A 6,000-nucleotide genomic window follows, 5' to 3' on the forward strand; every position below is an offset into this window, starting at 1 on the left:
GGCAAGACTAACAATTACAGTCTAACAAAAGGAGCGAGGGATATCAAAATAAAGAGTCCAACAAACAAAGTAACCCAAAGGAGAAATTAAGAGAGGGCAGGATACAAAAAGAACAAAAGGGCCAAGGCACACAAAAGCCATGAGCTGCAACTAGAGATGATGAGAAAGGGAATAGCAAACAAACACAGACAAAATGATGAGAGAAACAGCGAAAGGCAGGGTTATATATACGTACCAAAGTTAATTGAGAAACAAGACACAGGCTCCACCAAAAGCAGGAAATAAAAGGAAACCAGACTGAACAATAAAAGATACAGAACTCTACTTTTAACTTAAAGGAAAATGTGTCACATGAAAAAAAGGAGAATGTTTAGATATTCGTGATGTGCTCTGGTATAACTGTTTTTACTTGTTTTTTATATGCACAATTATTCAAAGTTTTTTCAGTCTGTTCCCGCTCATTTAACCATTGCAACTCTATAGTAAAGGAAACCTGTCTCAGTCTCTTGGTCTGGTTTATACAACCATAGAAGGTCTTTCTTATCTTACTGGATCTAACTTTAAAGTGCCTGCTGTATGTGCAGTCAGGAGATGTTGTCATTGCGTTTCAATACTGCTTTTCTTACACATTAAGCATGACAAATATAACCTTTAGCCTGTATGTGGATACATGCTCAAATACATAAGATTCTTTCCTGCAGAAATTGTGTTAAATGATTAATACTTTACACATGCAAGCACAGTCGCCTCCAACAGAAATATAACAACATCCTCTTGAGTATGTTTCATACTATGACTTACAGTGCGACAATACACCAGTCAGGCATAACATTATGACCACTAGAGTAGAATAGAATGCCCTTTATTGTCATCATACACTGTACAACGAGAAGGTAGCTGCTAGTACCCTTGCCAAAACCCAGGATCGAACCAGGGACCTTTAGATCTTCAGTCTAACGCTCTCCCACTGAGCTATTTCGGCTTCGTTCAAGGGAGAACCGTGTATCTAACAGATGTCGTGAATAACAATGCTTATCTCTTCATCACAGCACATCACATGTTAGTAAGCCAAATATAATAGGCAGTAAGTGAACAGTTTGTCCTCAAACTTGATTCCCTTTCACAGAAACTGTACTCCCCGATGACTGTGGCCTCTTTCAGCAGGACAATGTGCCTTGCCACAAAGCAAAAACGGCTCAGCTAAATGGTTCAAGGGGCACAACTAAGAGGTCGGAGGTGTTGACTCCAAATTCTCCAGATCTGAATCCCATCGAGCAACTGTGTCGATGTGCTGGACAAACAAGTTCGATCTGTGGTCACCCCACCTTGTCATTTACAGGAGTTAAAGGACCTGCTGCTAACAGGCAGGGAACCAACACAATATTAGGAATGTCATAATGTTATGCCTGATCGGTGTATGTGGGGTGCACTTCAAAACTGCCCGGCAGCCGTACAAGTAAAACCGAAATTGAAAGGTCAAAACACTAAAACTAAACAGTGGAGGTGTTTGTGCGTTAGGAGTTGATCCATTTAAAACAACGGTTTAAAAAGTTTGACAGTAACAATGGAACAATGGGTCTGAATAACTACAGAGCACTACCACTATGACTTTATTACTATTATAAGGATGTGGGCTGACATTCTCCAAGCACCAGATTAAATTAGTTTTGGGCTTAACAGTCATTTTAGTGTATGCCGTTCTAGTGTTTACATGGAACAAAAAGCCTAATGAGATGAGTGAGTCCAGTGTTTAGGGGCCCTTTCAACCAATTTTCACAGTCCCTCCTTTGATTACAATACCACACAATGTGTCACAGAGTTTTTCCCCAAATATTTCCAGACACTGATCTTTGTCCACATGTCTCTTGGCGGAGTTTAACTAGCTGATGGAATCCCCGATCCATGAATCTTCGAGCTGTAGCTAAAAGGAGCCAAATGGACTTGAACTCGGCTCCCAGAGCTCTCAATCATAAGCACAAAACTGTGACGATACCCGCTGCAAATGAAGCCCTGTGCTGTGAGGCCACTGTGTTGACAAATGAAGCTGTGCAGGTTTTGGCAGCATTTCGGAGCCCGCGAGCCTCCTTTAAAATCCAAAGCTGACGCAAATATTCTTTCTGCTTTTTTTAACCGGTGGCTGAAGCGGTTGCGAGTTCGACCAGGCCGAACTGAACACTGTCTGTTGCCAGGAAATGCCCTGTCGTGTCATTTTGATTTAGAATATTATGACACAAGAGCGCGGGTGATGAAACTCACCAACATTAAATCGGTTAGCGAGGTTGAAAATGGACCAACGGACATGGAAAAAAAATGAAAACTGATGTAGAAAATGAAAATGGGCTTTGGAAAATGAATCGATAAGAGAAGAGAATGCACTGAACAGCAGAGGAGCAAATGAGGTTATAGCAGAGCTGACTGAAATCACAGATGAAGTCAGCGCTCTGCTTTCTCAAAGTGACACAGCAGAACTGTCATCAAGCGGCAACTGAGATAAAAAAAACAAGAGCATCTGATAGCTCATGCATGGTTTCAGAAGAGGAGGTTATCAGTTAATGACTTCCTCCACTGAGTCATTCTCCCTCCTAAAATAAGCTCTTAGGGACGATGATGATGGCTCATCTCAGTTTAGGGTGAAATTGCTAAATAAAAGGACTGCAATTATTCTCATCTCAGATAAAACAGAAAATTATTTTTCAGATTAAAGGATTAAACATGGCCGCTTGTTTAATAGAAATAATCTAAAATAAAATCACTGATAGAAAGCATAGAAAAGCAGCCCACACATGCGCGAAGCTAATTATTAGTTCAGCAAATTAGGTCATCAACATATTTTTGAAGCACCAATGAATAAATGCTCCTGAGATTTGTCTGAAGATGAGTCTAACAGTGATGAATCTCAAGTAAACACTAATTACCGCTTCTATCCAAGAGGATTAACTGAAATATTAATTTTGCGTTACTTGTACCGTTATCATTTGCACAAAATTGACTTCACAGTCAAGGCTGCAGCTACTAGTACAATTGCCCCTATATCTATCATTTATTGGATCATCAAGAACTTCCAAGAAAACAGGTTCAGTGAGAAAGCTTCGGGGTGCCCAAGAAAATCCAGCAAGCGCCAGGACTGACTCTTAACGTTTTATTCACGTGTGGGATCTGCAGTGAGACAAAGACCTCTCCAGGAAAAACATCAGGGACCATTCTGCAAAAGGTACAGGGACTGGGCTGCTGAAGAGTGTGGTAGTCATCTTCTGTAAAAATCCACTTTCCAGGTGGCATCCAGAAAAGAAGCTTGTCTGGAGAAAGAAACGATGAGTCCCACCATGAGTCCTGTGCATGCCAACAGTTAAGCATCCTGAGACCATTCACATGCGGGCTAGCTTTTCAAACGAGGGAGTGGGCTCACTCACAATTTTGCCTAAAAACACAGCCAATGATAAAAAATGGTGCCAAAACATCCTCCGAGTTGCCTTTTCCAACACAAGGCAACACCTTCCCATAAGACAAAGGCGAACAAACGGACTCAATGAACAAAACATCCAAATGTTTGGTCCATGGCCAGGATACTCCCCAGGCCTTAATCCCATTGATAACTTTTGATCAATTCTCAACAGGCAGGCGGACAAATTCTGACAAAATCCAAGCCTTCATTATGCAAGAACTGGCTTCCATCAGTTAGAACGTGGCCCAGAATTTGACTAACAGCATGCCGAGGCAGACTGCAGAGGTCTTCAAAAAGAAGGGTCAACAATGCAAATACTGACTCTTTGCATAAATTTAAATTTAAGTGACAATAAAAGCATTTGACACTTAAGAAGTGCCGGCAATTCTACTTATAATAACTTAGTATCATACATACACACATATATATATATACACCCACATTTAATATCACAGTTACATCTGACAAAAGTTTCGGCATCAGATGTACAGTAACATTTTGCATCCTCAAACACCAGGTACATAAGAAAATGTTTTTCTAAATTTATAAAAAATATGTAAAAAGTCGTCCCAGAAGAGTAAACGCTTTTACAGCAACACGTTAATAGCATGGACTTGGCCTGGATTGATGTGATTCATTGTTTGAAGGCATGTGTGTTTTAACACTGAAACTACGAAAGGTTCCTTGTAAAGAAGAAAAACAGGACTGGAAAATGTAAAAGGACAAAGTGTTGTTATCTGACTGGTTGAGAGTGACTCATACTTACAGGAACACCACCAAAGAGTGTGTTCTATTCAGTGTAATGACTGCAGGTGCTTGTATTAGCCTAATTGAATAACTCATCCTGACCATAACTCGTGTCCAGATGAGTCCAAAGAGCAAATCTGAACAACAACAATTAACTAAATAATTTGAGTGTGACAGGAGTTGGCTATGAACGCCAGCCAAGTCAGGCCTAAATCACACGGGTGGATGCAAAATGTCTTTGGTCAATACATTAATTAAAATGTTTTGATGTACAGTTTTTGAGATGGCACTCAATAAAATACTGCAGAGAGAGTACGAAGCTGGTTTTCACTGTGTAGGGGTTCACTGTGTGAGGTTGTAAAACAGCAATTTCAGGGATTGACAAAAAAAACAAAACTGCATCAGTAGTGACAGTCTATGTAGTTCGACTTCTACAGCCTTTGGTGTGGTTAAAACCCACCTACCACTTTTACACCAGATGACCGCAGTATATTCAGTACATAAAGCGTCACTAGACCCAGTTAAATATTTTCTCGCTTTCCTGCAATAGCGCAGTGTCAATCAAATACCTGGATTTATTGAACGCAAACAGCGCAAAGTACAGAGGTCATTTTAAAGGCTATTTTTAGCTAGTATGGATTATTAAACTGCCGTGATTAAATGAATGGATTATCTTCAGCAAATTAAAGACGGTGATCAATCATCTCAGTTTAGGGTAACATTGTTTGATATACTTTACTGTATAATACAGTTATCTTCATTAAAGATGAATCAGATTAATCATCGGATTAGTGTGAACACAGAAAAGCAGCCGGCACATGTGGAAAGCTGATTATTTAGCTCTGTAAATTAGGTCACTGACAAATGTTTAGGAGCAGCAGTGAATAAATGCTATAAATCTGTTGTCTGGGAATGATGATGTGCAAACTTTTGTGGAGTTGTCCAGTCAATTCCCTTTAAATTTTCAGTTTTGCTTCACTCTCACGGTCTAGCTTTTGGCAACTGTAAGCAACAGTTAAAAAGCTATAAAACCCAAACTGTAACTATCCGCTCAGTCCAGAACAGCAAAAAAAGTATTTTTTGGCATCATGAAGCGGAGTCCATAGGAAGAAAGCTATCGAGGACAGAAAAAGGAGCCCTCGGAGATCTGTCAGCAGATGGCTGATGGAGACCTTTGTTGCAGAGCAGGATAACGTGCAGATGTGGCTCAGGAGTGTTGCACAGTAGACGTCTGAAAGCAAAGTGATAGATTTACAACGGACTCAAGACAAGACTAGCGACACTGAGGAAGAACATTTTCCTCAGCTTGATTTAGTACACAGCTAAAAGAGAGCTAATATCTGAGAGGCCATGAGTGAGTGTCGCCGTGTTATTGCTGGATAAGTAAATAGGCTCCTCTTTTGATAAATTTTCTATTAAAAGGTGGTTACACGTTAATGTTCTATTTAGAGCTTGTTTCTGCTGCCACCTAGTGGCGAAAAGAGTACAGATATTGGAGGTTTCAATAGCTCAATAAATTCTTGCCCGTGTGGCCAAGCAGGAGGTCAACGCGCGTGTGGTTAAAGTTGATTGATGGCGGTAATTTAAGTTAAGCCAGACTTGGACGGAGACGCCCGTTGCACAACAAGAAGGACTGTGTAAGAATACACAGATCTCGCTGTGTGAGACAGAAAGAGAACGGGGAAGACGTAGAGAGCTGGACAGACGGACTAACAGACGTAAGGACAGTCAATGAACGCAATCAGTTCTGCTCCAAGGCCCACAGAGTTAATAATTTTGGGTTTTATTGCACTTTCAATTTCCTGCGCTCA

General features: G+C 40.5%; 1 non-coding gene across 1 annotated transcript; it reads right to left on the reverse strand.

Moving 5' to 3' along the window:
- Window positions 1-910: 910 nt before the first annotated feature.
- On the reverse strand, window positions 911-982 carry trnaf-gaa. The gene has a single exon. It is a non-coding gene; the product is annotated as a tRNA-Phe (tRNA).
- Between the last annotated feature and the right edge of the window lie 5,018 nt (window positions 983-6,000).

The sequence above is a fragment of the Mugil cephalus genome, chromosome 19 (genome assembly GCF_022458985.1).
Source record: "Mugil cephalus isolate CIBA_MC_2020 chromosome 19, CIBA_Mcephalus_1.1, whole genome shotgun sequence".
NCBI lineage: Eukaryota > Metazoa > Chordata > Actinopteri > Mugiliformes > Mugilidae > Mugil > Mugil cephalus.